This window comes from Macrotis lagotis, chromosome 1, assembly GCF_037893015.1.
Source record: "Macrotis lagotis isolate mMagLag1 chromosome 1, bilby.v1.9.chrom.fasta, whole genome shotgun sequence".
In the NCBI taxonomy this organism is placed as follows: Eukaryota; Metazoa; Chordata; class Mammalia; order Peramelemorphia; family Peramelidae; genus Macrotis; species Macrotis lagotis.
Window position 1 is genome coordinate 723,554,771 of NC_133658.1, and position 22,527 is coordinate 723,577,297.

A 22,527-nucleotide genomic window follows, 5' to 3' on the forward strand; every position below is an offset into this window, starting at 1 on the left:
TAAACATCTTTATTATGAAGTAATTGTCACTACTGATTTACTAGTAAAGGTAGGCTCACTAGTGGAACTCATGAGACATTGCTTTAGGAGGTTTGGATTAGCAAAAAATTCCTAAATCCTCTGAGAATAGTTACTTCTTGGAGTTACCTAACCTTCAAACTTATGAGTGCAAGCGAGAATTGAGGAAGTGCTTTACTCAAACAGGATGCTATAAAATGAAAAAAAAAATGAAAAAAGAAAGCTGTGTACTATCCATATAGTCTATAACAGAATAGTCTATGACAAAGGAGGTAACTGAAACTAGTTTTTCTGCTAAAATGAAAGAAGCTTGGCAATATATAATCTATAATGATTGACTCTAACACTTTATAATGGCACAGGAATAGCAACAAAGGGTGTAATAAGTTCCTCCAAGCTGTAAATCTGGTCCTACCATTCTAAATGTAAGAAAACACATACCTGCTAACAAGAGATTAGAACATCAGTTGCCTCTCCAAATATAAACCAATTATGTCCCTGTGTTTCTACAAAACTCACAGCTTATATTATTCAAAAAAATCTATAAGTGCACACATTAAAACAATATATTGCCTGAAGAGTAGCAGCAATAAGTGATAAAAGTTCAAAAATCATTCAAGAAACATAAAAAGTGATTTTTTTAACTATTAATTAATTGAAGAATAATTCATCCTAAAGAGTCCTAACAGTTTTACTGCTTTTTGTTGGTTATGGCAAAGTTTTTGACCAAATTCAGTACCTCTGCTTTATTCCTTCATGGCAAATATATAAAGTATTCCCTAGCAAAGATTATACAAGTATATTGGAAACCTGTTCTCTGTTTAAAACATGATAACAACACAATGAGGTCAAAAAAACTGATAAAAAAAAAGAGTGATGTTTTTCAGGAAGAAAATTTAAGCCCAATAAATACATTACCTCTTAAATAGAACTAAACATGACTTCCAAATTTAAAAGTAATCAAACTAAAGCATTTTATTAATTGATGAAATGAAGCTGTACAGTTATACTGAAAAATTTATTTTAAAAAATTCTGTTTTTGTAGATTCTTCAACAGCATTGAAATTTCATTTTTATTCCATGAAGCTTGAAATTTTTAATTTGCATTAAGGAAATGTAGGGACTGAAGGCTTTGAGTTTGTATCCATGGATCAAATTGAACAGCATACAAAAGGGATACTTAGAGGACTGGAGTTGGGAAAAAGGAAACAAGTTAAAATCTTAGAAACTTAATAGCTGTGGGACTCTCCCACATCACTTAATCTTTCTGTTTCAGTTTCCTCATCTGTATAGTAGGGATGGTAACAGCAACTATCTACTGGGTTGTAAAGATCAAATGGTTTAATATATATCAAATTCTTTGTAAAACAAAATACTCCATTGAAGTAATAGCTATTTTTATCATCATCATCATCATCATTATAAAATAGTTTGTTTTATGAAAGATTAGATTCATTGATGACAGTTTTTAAGGAAAATACTATGACTGAATATGTTAAAAGCTATATTATACCATTCTAAATGTATACTTTCAGAAATCTAAAATGGTCCATAAAATATTTGGAAAATATTTAAAACTGTTAGTAATTTAGTGACACATAGAGATAATCACTAAAAGGCAGCTATGGAAAGATGATTTACGCAACAGAAAAAAATAACAGTTATTCTGTGTTAGCATGCATTTATAGGCTGCCTATTATTTATCTGTGCTATCTTTATTCTTTTTAAAATTTTATTTGGTATTTTATAATTTCTAAATTTTCAACATTCATTCTTATGCACATGGATGGTACACAATTTCTTTCTACCCTCCCTTCCCACTCCCTTCACCTCACTGGCGAACAGTCAGGTGAATATTACTATACACATTAGTGTTAAACAGGTTTACAAATTAGTTATTTTCAGTATGAGGAAAAAGGATTAAGGTAAAGAAGTACAGAAGAGTAATTTTTATATAAAGTAAATGTAGTGTTCTTCCAATTTGGAACACTTTTTGGTTATTGTTTTTGATTTGTTTTGTTTTTCTTCCTTTGCTTGGGAATGGCATTGTCCAAGACCAGTCTAATAGGGTTGTCCAAGCTCTCTGAATTGCTGAGAGGAGATGAATCCATTGAAGCTGATCAACTCACTATGTTGTAAATGTGAAGAATGTTCTCTTGGTTCTACTCCCTTCACTCAGCATCAGATCCTGTAATTCATCCCATGCTTCTCTAGAGAATAACCATTGATGGTTTCTTATACAACAATAATATTCCATAATATTCATATGCCATAATTTTTCAAGCCATTCCCCAGTTGATGAACATCCCCTTAATTTCCACTTCTTTGCCACTACAAAAAAAAGAGTTGCTATGACAATTTTGGAACAAATGAGACTTTCACCATTTTTATGATTTCTTATGGATAGGCCCAGTATTGGAATTGCTGGGTCAAAGAGTATGATAAGTTTTATTGCTCTTCTGGCAGTTCTATCTTTACTCTTAAACCAACCAATTATGAAAATAATACTCTGAATTTACTTAACATCTAGTTTCCAGGGAGTAAAATGTCCTCCACAAATATGTAATTTATTTTGACATCCTAAAGAGGAAGATGTCAGAACTAAGGCACCTAGAGTAGACCTATCCACATGGAAAAGAGGAAAAACTGTTAGAAGAAAAGATCTGTGTTTCATGGCACTTATATATACTGTAACTCATCCCTGACCTATTCACAATATATTAACTCAACTCCTGTCTCCATGGATTCCAATGACCCCATAGATAAGGCAAGTGTCATCGGTATAATGACTCTTGTCAACCTGTATATGAATACATGTGAATATATACACATAAAGAAATGGATATCTATATCTATACATATACATATTCCTATACATATATAGATGTATGCTTGAATATGTATAGTTCATTTCATTATATATATATATATGTATATTCATAGCTATATTGTGTATATATATGTATATATACATATATATTTCATTTCCTTATATTTTTATAGATAGAGAAACAGAGAGTCAGAGACAAAGAAAGAGAGAAAGCGATCCTGTTTTTGAATATGATTCCAAATTCCATTATTTCCCAGTGCCTCATGATGCTCCTGGTACGTGCTCTACATGTAGTTTGCAAATTTTACTGAAATATAATTTAAATTTATAAAATGATACAGATTAAATTAATTATATAGTAGCAAAAATGCAGTAATTAAATTTAGAATACTTAAAAATAACTACATGATTCTGTGAAAGCTTTGAGAGATGTAGAGCATATGCAAATGAGTAAGGAATGAAATGTAGTGAACCAGCATGGCCACTGTGATTTATTGGGAATGCTGAATTTTCTTCCTTGTAGAGCAAGTTTTTGTTATCTGGAATCTCCTTGGTTCAAGAAGATTCAAACCTATTAGGCATGCCATATCTTTACATTTATATATGTCTTGAGGAAGCATAATGAGTTTATAAAGGATTGATGTCTCCCTGATTCCCTGAAAATAGTAAGGTCAGCAGATAGGCGTATGATGGAATACAATGTCCCAGATCCTTAGAAAGCAGGAGAGAGATGATGGGATGTTAAAACAATGAACATAGTAGTTTCTGAATAGATGCTTGTTGAATCATACCAAATTGTTGACCACAGAAACAAGAATTAACTCTTTACATAAAATAAACAAGGACCTAGGAGAAAAGTGATATGCAGTTTTATCAATGCTTTCAATGATTCATTTCATTTTATAATGCAAACTCTTCTTGAAATTTGCAATTTATTTAAGTTGAATAAAATTTAAGTTGAATAAAAAATAGGTAATCAAATCATAAGAAGTTGTTTCAGTCAGTTTTAAATAAGACTAACAAAACGTTTCATTACAGTTAAGTCAAACAACAAAAGATGATGACAGCATTATATCTGGAAAGAAATACAACCATAATTGTCAATGACTATCAGTACTGGACAAATTGATTAATCAGTTGCGATGCAATTTGGAGTATGAACAGAAAAATTTTTTCTCTTCTTTACTTGGGTCATGATCACAAATCACAATTATAGAACATTTTAACTCTCCTTTGACTTTTTAAATAGTTACCTATACTTAGTAGAATACTTAGGATATCTTAGGGGAAGGAAAAATGGGATGTTGGGGGAGCAGAGCCACGATGGTGGGGTGAAGGCAGCATTTCCTGGGAACTCCTACTCCCCAAACTCCAAAAAAAACCAAGACAAATGAGGGCTCTAGCCAAAATTTAAAGGGAACCCACAGAAAGACAAAGTGATACACTTTGCCAGTCCAAGATAACTTAAAAGTTTTGCAGGAAAGGTGTGTTTCATCAGGACCAGGGGTTGGAAAAAAAATGCTGTGGCTGCAGCATAGTGCAGCCCAGGACAGCTCAGCACAGCACAGTCCAGAGATCACTGCCAATAGCTTGAAGGGGTGGTAAGAGAACTGTACTCCACCAGAATGAGTGTGGAGTGAGGAGCACTGGCCACAGAACCTGCATAAAGAATCTGGAGAAAGCAGCCTGCACCTCCAGAGACAGTAAGGGAAGTCTGTAGTGATTTTTCTGCTCTCTCTGTGGTAGGACTCAGCTGTTTGCCTACACTCACATATTTCAGTTTGGGCTTGCATACTAAATAACCAAACTAGATCCCTCCTTATAGCCCCAGGGCAGAGGGAAGCATGGGGACTATCTACATATCAAAGCACAGGCCAGAGAGCACAAAACCTTGGAAGAATAAAGGTCCCACTGGGGTGTCCCCCCAAAGTAACAACCCCAAAGCCTTGGAAGTGCTGTAAATAAGTCTTGGGCTGAGGAAAAGAGTTAAACAACAGAAAAAGAAGAATATGACCATAGAGAATTACTTTGGGCCCATGGAAGATCAAAACAAAAACTGAGATGACAACAAAATCGAAGCTTTCATATCCAAAACCTCCAAGAGAAATAAAAAATGGGCTCAGACATGGATGAGCTCAAAAAAAGACTTGGGAAAACAATTAAGGGAGGTAGAGGAAAAATTGGGAGGAGAAATGTGGGTGATGCAGAAAAATCATGAAAACCAAATCAAAAGCTTGGTGAAAGATATACAAAAAATACTGAAGAAAATAAGTTAAAAACCAGTTTAGGCCTAATGGAAAAAGTAAAACAAAAAGGCAAATGAGGAGAAGAATGCCTTAAAAAACAGAATTGGCCAGCTGGAAAAGGAGAGTAAGAAGCTCTCTGAAGAAAATAACTTCTTCAAATGCAGAATGGAACTAAAGGAAGCTGATGACTTTTCAAGAAATCAGGAAGAAATAAAACTCTTCAAAAAAAAGCCAAAAATTAGAAGAAAATGTGAAATATCTCATTGGAAAAACAACCAACCTCAACAACAGATCCAGAAGAAATAATTTAAAAATTATTGGGATGGGGTGGCTAGGTGGCACAGTGGATAAAGCACCACCCCTGGAGTCAAGAGTACCTGGGTTCAAATCCAGACTTAATAATTACCTAGATGTGTGGCCATGGGCAAGCCACTTAACCCCATTTGCCTTGCAAAAAACCTAAAAAATGATTATTGGGCTATCTGACTGCCATGGCCAGGAAAAGAGCCTAGACTTCATTTTTCAAGAAATAATACAGCAAAATTGCCCTGAGATCCTAGAAGCTGAGGGTAAAATAGAAATCAAGAAAATTTCCTGGTCACCCCCTGAAAGAGATCCCAAAAGAAAAAACTTCCAGGAATATTATAGCCAAATTCAAAAACTCCCAAATCAAAGGGAAAATTCTAAAAAGCTGCCAGAAACATTCAATTCAACTACTGAGGCTCCATATTCAGGATTACACAGGATCTGGCAGCATCTAAATTAAGGGCTCAAAGGGACTGAAATAGGATATTCCAGAACGCAAAAGGCCTTGGTTTACAACCGAGAATCAACTACCCCGAAAAAACTGAACGTCCTCTTTCAGCGGAAAAGATTGACTTTCAATGAAACAGCGGACTTTCCAACTTTCCTATTGAGATGACCAGAACTACAAAGAAAGTTTGATCTCCAAGTACAGTACTCTAATGAACCATAGAAGGAGTGGAACAGAGGGACTAACTATGTAGAACTTGATAATGTTGAACTGTTTGTATTCATGCAAGGGGAAGAAGATATTGATAACTCATATGAACTTTCTCATTTATAAGAACTGTTAGAAGGAGTATATGTAGACACAACATAGTAAAGAGCAGAATATAATGGTATGATGTGGTAAAGAGATGGAGTCAATGGATGATGGGGGGAAAGTACTGGAAGGAAGGAAAAGGAGATGAATAAGAAGCTGAGAGATTTCACATAAGAATCAATCAAAAGCTTTTCAAATAGAGTGGAGTGGGGGAAGGCAAAGGGGAATGAGTGACCCTTCATTCTCATCAGAAATGACTCATGGAGGAAATGACATACACACTTAATGGGGTGAGGAAATCTATGTTACCCTGGAGAAGGATGGGAGTAAGGGGATGGGATGAGGGGGAATGGGGGGAGGGAGGGAGGGAATAGGTGATAGAAGAGAGGGAAGATCAAAGGAGAGGGTACTCAGATTCAACACACTTTTGGACAGGGCCAGGAAGAAAGCAGAGAGAGAGAGAAAAGAATAAATGAGAGTGGGGAGAAATAGAGTGGAGGTACAGCTAGTAAAAGCAATTGTGGGAAAAATATTGAAGCAACTTCTCTGGTGGACTTATAATAAAGAAAGCAACTCACCCCAAAGAGAGAGCCATTGGAATCTGAACACAGACTGAAGTATAATTTTTCTTTCTCTCTCTGGGGGGGGGTGGTGGTGCTTATGTTTATTCTTTTTTTTAGTTTTTTTTTTTTTAACCAGGTAATGGGGTTAAGTGGCTTTCCCAATGCCATGCAACTAGGTAACTATTATTATCTCTGAGGTTGGATTTGAACTCAGGTACTCGTGACTCCAGGGCCAGTGCCACCTAGCTGCCCTGGTTTATGTTTATTCTTATCTTTACTCTTATAACACATTCAGTTTACATCAATGCATGGCATGGAAGCAATGTAGAGACTATCAGACAGCCTTCTGTGTGGGGTAGAGTGAAGGGAGGTTGGGGGAAAAATTGTAGAATTCAGAGCCTTGCAAAATATGATGGTTACATATTACTATTGTATATAATTGGAAAGCACATAAAATGTTAAAAAATGAAAAAAAATAAATGTAACAAGCTCTGAGTAAAAAAACAAAAAAGGAGAAGGAAGAATGATATGGACAGGTAAAAAAGTATTTATTCATTCATTCTTTCCATAAACATTTATCAACCAACTACTCATTGCAATTCATTGTCATCAGTAATTCACAATTAATGACATCTGATAAAACTGAGCAGGAGAAAAAATTTCCATATATCCATATTTTCCCTATAATAGTGATATTTAAGTATAAAGGCTGCATAATCTAGTGGAAAGAGGATTAGTTTTAGAGTTGATAAAACTTAGGCTCAAGCTCTATTTCTAACAAATACTAGCTTTTTTGACTGTGTACAAATTATTTAACTTTTTAAAACATTTTTATTTAATTATTGCATTTAATTTATTTACTTATTTTCATATTACTACAATAGTCTTGTTGTAGAAATAAACATAATCCCCCTCCCCCCATAACGATAGAGCAACCTCAAGAAAAATAAAGTGAGCAAAAAAAAGCTATACTTCAGTCTGTGTTCAAATACCATTGGCTCTGTCTCTGGGCTAGATCACTTTTTTTGTCATAAGTCCATTAGAGAGGTTTGCTTCAATATTTTTTCACACAGTTGCTACTTCTAGTTGTATTTCCCTCCATCTTATTCCTCCCCACTCTCATTCTATTACCTCTCTCCTTCCACCCTTTCCCTCCTTGGAAATGTGTTGTTTCTAAATACTCTCTCCCATGACTTTCCCTCTCTTCTATCATTTGTACCTTCCTCTATTTCCCCTTTACCTATACCTTTCCTCTCCTTTTTCCTCTAGGGTAAGTTATATTTCTATATCCTGTTGAGTGTGTATGAGCCATTTCTGATGAGAATGAAGGTTCACCTCTTCCCCCTCACCTTCCCCCCCCCATTCCACTGCAAATGTTTCTTTTTGACTTTTTCATGTGAAATATCTTAGCCCATTCTACCTCACCTTTCTCTTTCTCCCAGTACATTCCTTTATTATGCATTGACTCCATTTTTGTAATATATACCATTATGTTTAGCTGCCTCCTGTGCCTCATCTATACATGCTCCTTCTAATTGTTCTTATAAATGAGAAGGTTCATATGAATTATTGATATCTTCTACCCATGCAGGAATACACGTAGTTCAACATGAATAATCCCTCATAATTAGCCCATACTGTCCACCTTTTCTTCACCCTGAGTTCTGAACTTGAAGATGAAACTTTCTCTTCAACTATGGTCATTTCAACAGGAAAGTTTGAAAATCCCCTATTTCATTGAATAACCATATTTCCCCTGAAAGAGCACATTCAATTTTGCTGGAAGGTTGATTCTTGGTTGCCTTCTATATTATCATATTCCAAGTACTAGAAACCCTTAGCATAGATGCTGCCAAATTCTGTGTGACTGTAGCACAATGGTAATTGAATTGTTTCTTTCTGGTTGCTTATAATATTTTCTCTTCATTTTGAGAGTACTAGAATTTAACTACACTATTGCTATTATTTTGGATATCTTTTGGGAGGTGATTTGGGGATTCCCTCAATTTCTATTTTACCCTCTGCTTCTAAGATGTCAGGGAAATTTTGCTGGATTATTTCTTCAAAAATGTAGTCAAGGCTCTTTTCCTGTCATGACCTTTAGGTAGCCTGATAATTTTTAATTAACTCTCCTGGATCTGTTTCCCAGGTCAGTTGTTTTTACAGTGAGATATTTCATATTTTCCTTTAGTTTTTCATTCTTTTCATTTTGTTTTCTTGTTTCTTGATCCCCCACAATGTCATCAGTTTTCCTTAGCCCCATTCTACATTTGAAGGAAATTTTTTCTTCAGAGGACCTTCTTATCTCTTTTTCTAACTGGCCAATTCTGCTTTTTAAGGCATTTGTCTCCTCATTGACTTTTTGGATTGCTTTTTCCATTTAACCTAAACTGGTTTTTGACATGTTATCTACTTCAGTATTTTTTGCTATCTCCTTCACCGAGCTGCTGACTTGGTTTTCATGATTTACCTGCATTGCTCTCATTTCTCTTCCCAATTTTCCCTCTACCTCCCTTATTTTTTTTACTTTCATAACCTGACAACAATTCCTATTTTTCTTGGAGGTTTTGGATACAGAAGCTTTGACTTTGTCATATTCTAAATGTTTATTTTGATCCTCCATGGGACCAAAGTAATTTTCTACAGTCAGATTCATTTTATTTTCTGTTGTCCACTCATTTTCCAAACCTTTGACCTGATTTTAGGGTACTTCAAAAGGTTTTGGGAGAGTTTGGGACACCCCCTCCCCCCAAGAGATATTATTTCCTCCAAGGTCTTATGACCTCCATGTCTGCTCTCCTGGCCTGTACTCTGTTCTGTTAATGATCACAGGTACTCCTCTCTTTCCTGGAGCTTTGAGGGGGATTCCTGCTCCTCTATGGTAGTATAGGAAGGCCCAAAATGGGCCCTGTATCTGAGTTTGGGCTAAGCAGTAGAATCTTGTCCAGGGATATCAGAGAAACCTCTGCAGTCTCTCCTGACCCCTTCATGGTCTGTAGGCTGAGTACTCTGGAAGCAGCTACTGGATGGCTCTGGAAGTTTTGGGGCAGGGCTGCCCTGAGGCCTAGTTGGACTGGGCTCTGCACTCACTCTAGTGTGGCAAAGTTCTTCCCCTGAACCTTCAAGCCATCCCCAATGATCCCTAGGCCAAGATGTCTGGAAACCATTCCTGCTGCCATGGACCCAGGCTCCCCAGGGACCCAGGCACCCTGCTGGCTGTTCCTGGAAGGCTAGAACTATTTACTTCCATGCAATAGTGATTGCAGCCCTGGCTTTCTAACCCTGGTCCTGGTGAAATAGACTTTTTCCATTGATCAGCCAAGTTGTCCTGGACTGGAAAACTGCACTCAGTCTTTCTTTGAGTTCTTTACCTCTGAAATTTGGTTAGAGACACAAATTTTAATGCATTTTGAGTTTTTGGGGGAAGAGTTTCTGGGAATTCCTGCCTCCATGCTGCCATCTTGGCTCTGCAATGCCCCCTCCCCCCTCCCCTCAAGCCCAATAATCTTTTAATTATCTCTCTCCTGGATCTGTTTTCTAGGTCAGTTGTTTTTTTTTTTTTCAGTAAGATACTGCACATTTTCTTCTAGTTTTTCATCTTTTAGTTTTGTTTTATTGTTCTTGGTTTCTCACAAAGTCCTCAGCTTCCCCTTAGTTCCATTCTACATTTGAAGGAGTTGTTTTCTTCAGAGAGATTTTTTTATCTCCTTTTCCACTTGTCAATTCTGCTTTGTAAGGCATTCTTCTCCTCATTAAATTTTTGAACTGCTTTATTCCCTTTGACCTAAATTGGTTTTTAAAATATTACTTTCTTCAGTATTATTTTTGTATCTCCTTCACCAAGCTGCTGAGTTGGTTTTCATGATTTTTATGCATTCTGCATTCTTCATTCTCATTTCTCTTCCCAATGTTTTCTCTATCTCTCTCACTTGATTTTCAAAAGCTTTTTTTTGAGTTCTTCCATAGCATGAAACCACTTCCTATTTTGGATACAGGCTTTGAATACAGAAGATCTGACTTTATTATCTTCTGAGTGTGTATTTTGATCCTTCATGGGACCAAAATAATTGTTTATGGTTAGATTCTTTTTCTTCTATTGTTTGCTCATTTTCCCAGTCTATGAACATTATGATTTGAACTCTTTGTTAATGTGAAATTCTGCTTCCAGGGTAGAAACCACAGTTTTCCAAGCCTTTGAGGGTTTTTGGGTCACTCCCCCCACAGGGACCTCAATTTGTTCAAGGCCTCATGAGAGGCTCTGACTGCTCTCATAATCTGTGCTCTTGTTTATGGATGATCACAAGCACTTGCCTCTGTCTTGGAACTGTGAAGATGATCCCTGCTCCACTATGACTATATGCCCCTAGATCTGAGCATGGGCAAAACAATAAAGTCCTGATCCAGTAATAGCAATGAGACCTATGCAGTCTCCCCTGACCCCCTTACCATCTGTGGGTTGAGCAATCTGGAAGCAGCTGCTAGGTGGTTTGCAGGTTCCCTGGATGAGGCTATGCTGAGGCCTGAGCTGGCCTGGGCTCTGTGTTCACTCTGGTGAAACAGAGTTTTCCCCACTTAGCAATCCCTAGGTTGAGAGGTTGGGAAACTGGCATGCTGTCATGGACTCAAGTGCCTCCATGGACCCAGGCGCCCTGTGTACTGTTCCTGGAAGTCTGGAGTTGGTTCAATCCAGTGTGGTGTGGCTGTGACCTGGGCTGCACTGCAGCCTTTTCAAACTGGTGGAACAGACCCTTCCCATGGATCTTCCAAGTTGCCTTGGATTGGAAAATTGTTTCACTCAGTGTTTCTGTGGGTTACTACTCTAGAATTTGGTTAGAGTCATAATTTTAAGCATTTGAAGTGATCTGGGGGAAACTTCTGGGAATTCTTGCCTCCACTCTACCACCTTGGTTTCATGTCAATTACTTTATAACTTTGTAACTTCTCCAGGTAAGTCTCTAAGACTATAAGTTAATTCTGATTTCTGATATGAATTGGTGAAAGAGTTTTCTCATGAAAAATTTCTCCCATCATTGAACTTCACTGGTCAAGATGAAAAAAAGACAAAGACTAAAAGAAACTCAAGCAGTAGAGACAGATTGGAGCATAATAATAAGAACCACAATTAAATTGTATCTAGAATTTTTGACAAAAGAATTTAAAAACAAATCTAGAAATAGTCAATGTGACAATGTAGGGTTGTCAAAAAGTCTTCCTGGAAGTGAATTGTGAAGGTACAAATAGTAGACACTTAAAGCAAGAAGAGAAAAGATAAGGTCAGCAAAAAATGCTGATGAAGTTAAATTAAACCCATAGGCTTAACGAGATAAAAGAGTTTTTTTAAATCTCTAATACTAGGAAGAAGACCAATTAATAAAGAGAAAGGAAAAGGAGTAGAAGGGAAAGGGAAAGAAAAAGAAAGAAGGAAAGACTGTGGGGGAGGAAAGAGGAGAATGAAAGGAGAGGGAGAGAGACAAATCCATCTAACTAAAGTAACTCAAAAAGTTAACATTTTAAAAATTGTTTTAGAAAAAGGATAATATGAAGACAAACTCAGAACCTATATGAAAACAATTATAAAGCACTTCTCACCCAAATAAAGTCAGATCTAAATAATTGGAAAAGTGTCAGTTGCTCATGGTCAGGTTGAGCTAATATAATAAAAATGTCAGTTATATCTAAATTAAATTATTTACTCAGTTCCATACCAAACTACCAAATAACTATTTTATCGAGCTAGAAAAAATAGTATCAAAGTTCATATGGAGGAACAGAAGGTCAAGAATGGCAAGGAAACTAATGAAAAAATTTGTAAAGGAGATGGCTTAGCTCTACCAGATCTAAAACTATACTATAAAGTGGCAGTCATCAAAACTGTCTGGTACTGGTTAAGAAATAGAGTAACAGATGAGTGGATTAGCATAGGTTAAAAAAACAGTAATAAATAACTGCAGTAATCTGTTTGACAAATCCAAAGAAATCAGCTTCTGGAATAAGAGCTCACTATTTGTCAAAAATTGTATGACAAAAACTAGGCATAGATCTACATCTCACACCCTATATAAAATTAAGATCAAATTGAGTACAGGATTTAATCAAAAAGGGTGACACCATAGAAAAATTAATAGACCAAGAAATTATCTATAAGATCTATGGAAAGGAGACAAATTTATAAACAAATAAGAAATAGAGTACATTATAACTGCATGATTTATGAATGATTTTGAGTATATTAAATTTAAAAAATTTTGCACTAATAAAATCAATGCTTCCAAAATTAGATGGAAAACAGAAAACTAGGAAACAATATTCACACCTAGGAATTCTTATTAAGTTTCTTTTCTAAAATATGTAGAAAATTGCATCAAATTTATAAGATTACCAGTCATTCTCAATTGATAAATGGTCAAAGGATATGAAAAGGTAGCTTTCAAATGAAGAAATTAAAGCTTTATCTAATCAAATGAAAAAATGCTCCAAATAATTATTGATTACTATTGATTAGAAAAATACAAATTAAAGCAACTGTGAAGTATCACCTCAAACTTATCAATCTGACAAAGATGACAAAAAGGAAAAATTATCAATGTTAGAGAGCTTGTGAGAGGAATGAGACATTGATGCATTGCTGGTGGAGTTGTTAATGGATCCAACCATTCTGGAGAACAATATGGAACTATGACCAAAGAGCAATAAAATTGTTCATTCCCTTTGACCCAGCAATCCAATTCAAGGCCTATATCCAAAAAAAAATTATAAAAAAATAGGAAAGGTCACCAATATGGTGCTAATACCTAAACCCAGAAGAGTTAAAATAGAGAAGGAAAATTATAGACCTATCCCCCTGATGAATATAGATGCAAGAATCTTAAATAAAATCTTAGCAAAATGACTACAACAAGTTATCACTAGGATAATACATTATGACCAAGTAGGATTTATCCCAGGAATGCAAGGTTGGTTCAATATTAGAAAAACGGTTAGTATAATTAATTATATCAACAACAAACTTATCAGAAATTATATGATTATATCAAGAGATGCTGAAAAAGCTTTTGACCAAATACAGCACCCATTCCTACTAAAAACACTTAGATATTGTAGGAATAAATGGATTGTTCCTCAGAATAATAAGCAGTATCTATATAAAACCATCAATAAGCATTATGTTCAATGGGGACAGACTAGAGGCATTCCCAATAAGATCAGGGGTGAAACAAAGATGCCCATTATTACCACTACTATTCAATATCTTATTAGAAATGTTAGCTTCAGAAATAAGAAAAGAAAAAGAAATTGAAGGAATTAGAATTGGGAAGGAAGAGACAAAACTCTCACTGTTTGCAGGTGACATGAGAATCCAAAAAAGTACTGGAAACAATTAGCAACTTTAGCAAAGTTACAGGATATAAAATAAACCCTCCCAAATCCTCGATTTTTCTATATGTGACTAGCAAGATACAGCAGGAAGAACTAGAAAGAGAAATCTCATTCAAAGTAACCTCAGATAATATGAAATACCTGGAACTCTATTTGCCAAGGCATACTCAGAAACTTTTTGAAAACAGTCGCAAAACACTTCTCACACAAATAAAACCAAATTTAAATAAATGGGCAAACATCAACTGCTCATGGATAGGTCGAGGTAATATAATAAAAATGACAATTCTACAAAAACTAAACTACTTGTTTAGTGCCCTACGAATCAAAATTCCAAAAAATTACTTTAATGCATTAGAAAAAAGTTGTAAGTAAATTCATATGAAAAAATAAAAAGTCAAGAATTTCCAGGGTTTCAATGAAAAAAAGTGCAAAAGAAGGTAGCTTAGCCCTACCTGATCTAAAATTATATTATAAAGCTTCAGTTATCAAAACTGTCCGGTATCATCTAAGAAATAGAGTTGTGGACCAGTGGAATAGACTAGTTTCAATAGCAGGAAATGATTCTAGTAATCTGCTGTTTGATAAACCCAAATAGTCCAGCTATTAGGATAAAAACTCTCTCTTAGATAAAAAACTGCAGGGAAAATCAGAAGTGAATATGGAAGAAACTCAGATTAGACCAATATCTCACACCCTATACCAAGATAAGATCCAAAAAGATACAGGTTTTAGACATAAAGAACAATATTATAAACAAATTAGAAAATCAAGGAGTAGTTTACCTGTCAGATCTATGGAAAGCAAAGCCTTTTATGACTAAGGAAGAGATGGAGAACATCACTAAAAACAAACTAGATGATTTTGATTACATTAATTTAAAAAGCTTTTTAACAGACAAGACCTCTGTAAACAAAATCAAAAGAAATGTTGTAAACTGGAAAACAATCTTTGCAACTAGTATTTCTGACAAAGGAATCATTTCTAAAATATACAGAGAACTGAGTCAAATTTTCAAACAAAAAGCCATTCCCCAATTGACAAATGGTCTAAGGACATGTAAACGTAATTTACAGATGAGGAGACCAAAGTGATCCATAGTCAGATGAAAAATTGGTCTAAATCATTACTTATTAGAGAAATGCAAATTAAAGCATCTCTAATGTACCACCTCATGTGTCTCAGACTGACCAGTCTGACCAGAAAGGACAATGATTGTTGTTGGAAGAGTTGTGAGAAATTTGGGACATTAACATTGTTGGTGGAGCTGTGAACTCATCCAACCTTTCTGGAGAGCACTCTGGAAATACACCCAAAGGACAACAAAAATATGCACACCCTTTGATCCAGCAATACCACTACTGGCTCTATATCCTGAAGAGATGATGAAAAAGGGTTAAAAACATCACTTGTACAAAAATATTCATAGCAGCCCTGTTTGTGGTGGCAAAGAATTGGAAATCAATGCATGTCCTTCAGTTGGGGAATGGCTTATCAAATTGTGGTATGTGTATAACATGGAACACTATTGTTCTATTAGAAACCAGGAGGGATGGGAATTTACGGAAGCCTGGAGGGATTTGCATGAACTGATGCTGAGCAAGATGAGCAGAACCAGAAAAACCTAGTACACCCTAACAGCAACCTGGGGGTGATGATCAACCTTGATGGACTTGCTCATTCCATCAGTGCAATAATCAGGGAGAATTTGGGGCTGTCAGTGATGAAAAATATCATCTGTAACCAGAGAAAGAACTGTGTAATTTGAACAAAGACCAAGGACTACTACCTTTAATTTAGGAAAAAACTGATATTGTCTGATCTTATTATTTCTTATACTTTATGTTTCTTCCTTAAGAATATGATTTCTCTCTCATCACATTCAATTTAGATAAATGTATACCATGGAAACAATGTAAAGACTGGCAAATTGCCTTTAGTGGGGGGTTGGGGTGGGGGAAGGGAAGTAAGATTGGGGGAAAATTGTAAATTGTAAAATTGTAAAACTCAAAATTAGGAAAAATTAGTAAACGTCCCACATGTTCCAAAATACGAATTGAAATTGGAATTTGGAATTGGAAATTGGAAATTGAGGGGATGTCCATCAACTGGGGAATGGCTTGACAAGTTATGATACATGAAAACTATGGGATGTTATTGTTCTATAAGAAACTATGAATGGTCAGATTCTAGGGAAGTACGGAATGAGTAATAGAATCTTCTGCTGAGTGAAGGGAGCAAACCCAAGAGAACAATGTACACATCAACAACAACATTGTTGGATCATCAACCTTGAAGTATACAGCTCCTCTCAGCAGTTCATATAGCTTGGACAACCGTATTAAACTGACTATGGATAACAAATCCCCATCCATAGGAAGAAAGACAAAACAAAACAATACAAAAAAATAGCTTCTGAATCTGAAGAACATATTATAGAATTTATCTCTTACATATTTCTTTCTCCTAATTCTAATTCCTCATACCGAATGTGTATGTGTAATGATAACCTGACTGTCACTGCGGGGAAGGAGGTGGGAAGGGATGCTGGAAGGAAATTTTGTTTCTTAAAACATATTCATATGCATATGGATGAATGTTGAAAATGTATTTGTAAAAATAAAATATCAATTAAAAAAAGAAAAATTATAATATGGATTGGAAAAATAAGAGGTACTGGGGACCAAATAGACCTAAATTGTCTGTTATGTAATATGCTTATTACTAGATTTGGAGTTTGAACTCTTAAAAGAATCTATTTCTAGACAAGCTAAAAGGTGAAAAGAATTCTATTGACACTTTTTTTTCTTTTTAAATAATGTTATCCAGGGCTGAACCTCAGTGAGAAATTTAAAGGATATTTCAATCCTGCTTCAAGACCCTCTCCTCCTACTTGCTTACCTTTATAAAGGCTTTATAATGATTCTTGTGATTTCCTTGGACCCAAATTCTTGCCTGGTCTTGGCACATTTTAATCTATGATTCTATTCTTATATAAATAAGAAGTCAGACTCATTCAGTTTCTGAGCACCTCTATGAAAGTTTAAAAACTAGCAGACTAAGAAAAATACTGCAATATTAAGGTATGTATTCTTTAATCTAACCTGTTACTACATAATTTTAAAAAATGTGCTTTAATTGATATTTTCTACTTCTTACATTATTTTCACTCTCTCCCAAAAGGCACTGCATAAATTAGCAATATTTTAATTTTTTTCAAATTCTAGAATCATATATAATATGTAATACCAGTGGATCACCTATTTCCATGAAAGTTTAAGTTGGGAATGTGTTCTCATATCTCTTTATTTTGATCTATTTTTATAATTTTGTTACATTTACTTTAAAGGTTTTAGTATGTAATCATAATTTTTATTTAATTTGTTTATATTCTTTTCTGGACTGCTGGTTTCCCTCTTAGTGAGTTCATATAGCCAAAAATATTCTATTATATTCATGTGTAATAATTTTTTTAGCCATTCCTGAATTGATAGGCTCTTATTTTGCTTTCTTAACATTAATTATTAAAAATTTTGAGTTCTAAATTCTCCCCTTCCTTCTCTACCTTTCCTACCCATTGAGAAGGCACAAAACAAGAAAAATAATGTAAAAAAGTGTTTAAATCTGCACTCAGCACTTCTCACCCAAATTAAGACTCTTGAGAAGAATGTAATAAATTACAGGATCTGAAGCTGAGCAAAGGAAGCACAACCAAGAGAACATTGTACACATTAACAACATTGTGATTTCATCAACTTTGATGCATACAGCTCCCCTCAGCAGTCCAGAGAGCTTCTCAGTGCAGAAAACTCTGTTTCTATTTTATCTTTTGAAATGACCTCTATCTGTTGTTTGGCTAAGAAAACTCTTCTACCCATAGCTGTGAGAGGTACATAATTTATTTCTCTTCTAATTTTTTATAGTATGATCTTTATTATTAAGCTTGTGGATGCATTTAGAATATATTATAGAATATAGTGTAAGGTGCTGATCTAAGCCTAATTTCTGCAATCTTGCTACCTAGTTTAACCAGAGGTTTTTTAAATTTTGTTTTCTCCCGATCACATGTAAAAACAAGTTTTAACATTAATTTGTAAACTTTGAATTCTGAATTCTCTCCCTTCTCCCTTCATTTTTGAGAATGTAAATAATTTGTTATAGGTTAAAAATGTGTGACCATGAAAAACATTTACAAAACAGTCATGTTGTAAAAGCAACCATAGACCTTACCCCCCCCAAAAAAAATCTCAAGAAAAATAAAGTTAGGGGTGGCTAGGTGGCACAGTGGATATAGCACCAGCCCTGGAGTCAGGAGTACCTGGGTTCAAATCCGGTCTCAGACACTTAATAATTACCTAGCTGTGTGGCCTTGGGCAAGCCACTTAACCCCATTTGCCTTGCAAAAACCTAAAACAAGACGAAACAAAGAAAAATAAAGTTTAAAAAGTATGTTTCAATCTATATTCAAATAAATAGCATTCTTTATCATAACTCTTTCAGTATTATCTTGAATCTATTGAGAAAAGTTAAGTCACTGACAGTAGATTATCCTACTACATTGCTTTTTGAAAACAGTGTATTTCATATTGCACCTGTTCATGTTAATCTTTCCAAGTTTTACTGAAAGCATCATTTTCATCATTTTTATTTTAGGTTTTTGCAAGGCAAATGGGTTAAGTGGCTTGCCCAAGGCCACACAGCTAGGTAATAATTAAGTGTCTGAGACCGGATTTGAACCCAGGTACTCCTGACTCCAGGGCCGGTGCTTTATCCACCTAGCCGCCCCATTTTCATCATTTCTTAAAGCAGAATAGTATTCCAATGTAATCACATATTAAATTATTTCCCAATTGATAGGCATCCTCTTCATTTACAATTCCTTACCAACAAAAAAGAACTATAATAAATATTCTTACACATTTAGGACATTTTCCTTCTCGTTTTTCATTTCTTCATATTCAGACCTAGTAATGGCATTGCTATGTCAAAGGTTATGAATGGGGGCAGCTAGGTGGATAAAACACCGGCCCTGGAGTCAGGAGTACCTGGGTTCAAATGCGGTCTCAGACATTTAATAATTATCTAGCTGTGTGGCATTGGGCAAGCCACTTGACCTGTTTGCCTTGCAGAAACTTAAAAAACAAAACAAAACAAAGGTTATGCATGGTTTTATACACCTTTGGGCATAGTTCCAAATTGCTCTACAGAGTGGTTGGATCATTCCACAACTCCTCCAACAGTGTATTAATTTCTTGTTTTTCCTACATCCCTCCAACATTTGTCATTTTCCTTTTCTTTCCTATTAGCCAATCTAATAGGTATAATGTAGTACCTCAGAATTATTCTAATTTGAATTTCTCAATCAATAATTTTAGAATATTTTAATATAGTCATAAATAGCATTAAAATCTCATGTGATAAACAGTTTTTATCTTTTGATCACTTATCAATTGAGGAATAGATCTTTTTTTTATAAATTTTTATAAATTTACTCAGTTTTCTAGGTTTGAGAAATAAGGCCTTTCCAGAGAAATTTGTTTCAAGATTTTTTTACCTTACAGTAACTATTCTATTTCCCCCTTCCCCTAATTGTTCTATTCTCTCTCCTTTTACTTTTTCCCTTTCCAAAAAAATATTTTGCTTCTGACTATCCCCTCCCACCATCTGCCCTCCTTTTAATCACACTCCCATTCTCCCATCCCCCTCTTCTCCTACTCTCTGGTAGGGAAAGATAGATTTGTATATACAATTGAGTCTGTATGTTATTCCCTCTCTAAGCCAATTCCGATGAGAATAAGGCTCACTCACTTTCCCATATTTCTTGCTCTTCTACTCCACCTGAAAACCTTTTTTTCTTGCATCTGTTATGCATCCCATTCTACCTCTCCCTTTCCCTTTCTTCTAGGACATTTTTGTCTTACCCCTTAACTTCAGTTTCTAAACATATTATCTCTTCATGTTCAACTCCCACCTGAGCCTTATTTATATAAATTAAGGAACTGGAAATTTAGGGTATTTGAAAGAATATCAATATGTAGATTGAAATCCATTCACATAAGAAATGAAGGAATTGGGAAGAAGAGAAAGTCCATGAACTGTCTTTATATACTCATTCTAACTACCCTAATAAAAACATAAATAAACAAACAAACAAACAAATAAATAAGTTCATATGAGTTATCAGTATCATCTTCCCATGCTGGAAAATAAACAGTTCACCATTATTAAATCACTTATGATTTTCTTTTCCTGTTTACTTTTTTTGTGCTTCATCTGAGTCTCATATCTAAAGATCAAATTTTTCTGTCCAGCACTAAACTTTTAATCAGGAAAGTTTGTAAGTTCTCTATTTCATTAAATGATCATCTTTTCTTCTGAAAGAGTATATTTAATTATGCTGGGTAATTAATTCTTGGTTGTAATCCAAGCTCTCTTGCCTTTTGGAATATCAGATTCCAAGTTCTATGATTCTATGATATTGAAGCTGCTAAATAGTGTTTTAGTCTGACTGCAGCTCCATGATAATTGAATTGTTTGTTTCTGAATGTTTGCAATATTTTCTCCTTGATCTGAGTGTTCTGAAATTTGACTTTAATATTCCTAGGAGTTTTCATTTTGCGATCTCTTTTAGGAGAAATCTTCTTTCCTTCTGGTTCTAGAATAATGGGGCAGTTTTCCTTGATAATTTCTTGAAAGATGATGTCCAGATTCTTATTTGATTATGGTTTTCAAGTAGTCCAACTATTTTAAAATTATTTCAATTGGATTTATTTTCCAGATGAGTTGTTTTTCCATTTAAATAATTCACATTTTCTTCTAGATTTTTATTCTTTTAGTTTTGTTTCATTATTTTTTGATTTCCCAAAAGTCATCAATTTCCCTTTGCCATATCCTATATTTTAAGGAATAATTTTCTTCATTAACTTTTGTACCTTTTTTCATTTGTCCCAGTCTGGTTTTTAAAGTATTCTTTTATTTTGTACTTTTTTTTGTGTTTCTTTAACCAAACTGCTGGCATATTTTCATGATCTTCCAGCAGCATTCTCATTTCTCTTCCCAATTTTTCCTCTACCTCCCTTATTTGATTTTCAAAATCCTTTTTGAGCTCTACCTGAGCTGAAATCAATTCATATCTTTTCTTGGAGGCTTTGGATACAGGGATTTTAACTTTCTTATGTTCTTCTGAATGCATTTTGATCTTCCTTGTCAACATATTAATTTTCAATAGTCAGATATTTTTTCTTCTATTGTTTGCTCATTTCCCTAGTCTATGACTTGATTTTTAACTCTTTGTTAAGGTAGAGTTCTACTTCCAGGGTGTTGGGCACATTGTTCTAAGTCTTTGGGGTTTTTTACACTATATTCTAGAGACCTGCAAATTTTCAGTTCTTCTAAAGTGGTATGGTCTATGGAGAGGTGTTGGCTACTCTTCCTGGTTTGTGCTCTGCTCTGTAGGTGACCACAAGCACTCCTTTATGCTCTGGAAATGTGAGGAAGATCCCCTGGAACTGAAACTCTTGCTGTGTTACTGCTATTTTTCTTCCTGGAACTGCAACCCAGGACTGTGACCTAGATCTGAGTATGGGCAACACAACAGAGTCCTGCCTCAGTAACAGCAAAGAGACCTCTGTAATTTCCTTTAGGTAATCTGTGGATAGAGAGATCTGGAACCATTGATTAGGTGATTCCCAAGGACTGCTCCTGGTCCACTGGAGTCAGGTCTACACTGTGCTAGACTGTGCTCCACTCTCATCCTGCTACCCTTTAAAGCTGTCCTTGGCAGTCTATGAACTGAGAGGTCTGGAGACCACCACCACTTCCATTGACCCAGTTGTCTGTTTCTGGGTTGTTAGGGCAGGACTGCACAGGGTCAGTCCATTCACCTCAGTGTAACAAAACTTTCCTCACCCCAGTGTAACAGACCCTTTCCACCCATCTTCCAAGTTATCCTGGGATGGAAAATTGTTTCACTCAGTATTTTTAGGGTTCTGCTACTCTAGAATTTGTTTAGAGGTTTGGGGGAAAGCTTGGGGAGTCCCTGCCTTTACACCACAATCTTGGTTCAGCCTTTACTCAGTTTTTCTTTTTTTAGTAAATAAGTATTTCTTTCTCCTAGGTAATTTTTGTTTTCTACTTTATCAAGTACTGTGCTGTTGAGTTCTACTTTTTCTTAATCTTTCTTATCTAATGTGTTCCTTTACCCAGCTCTTTGGTTACTAAAAAGACTGTGACTTTATAATACAGTTTAAGATCTGAAAAATACTATTTTCCCCTTCATCCTTACTTCTTTTTATAGATTCAATATTTTAGATCTTTTTTCCAAATTAATTTTATTATTATTTTTCTATGTTCTTTAAAGTACTCCCTTTGAATTTGATTATGTTGCTAAGAATATAAATTAATTTTAATAATATTGTAATTTTTAAT

The 22,527-nt window shown here is 35.0% G+C and overlaps 1 long non-coding RNA gene across 1 annotated transcript in view; it reads right to left on the bottom strand.

Moving 5' to 3' along the window:
* LOC141523701 (uncharacterized) overlaps nt 1-22,527 on the bottom strand; it is a 95,586-nt gene that overhangs the window by 21,245 nt on the left and 51,814 nt on the right. The gene's annotated exons all lie outside the window — the stretch shown is intronic.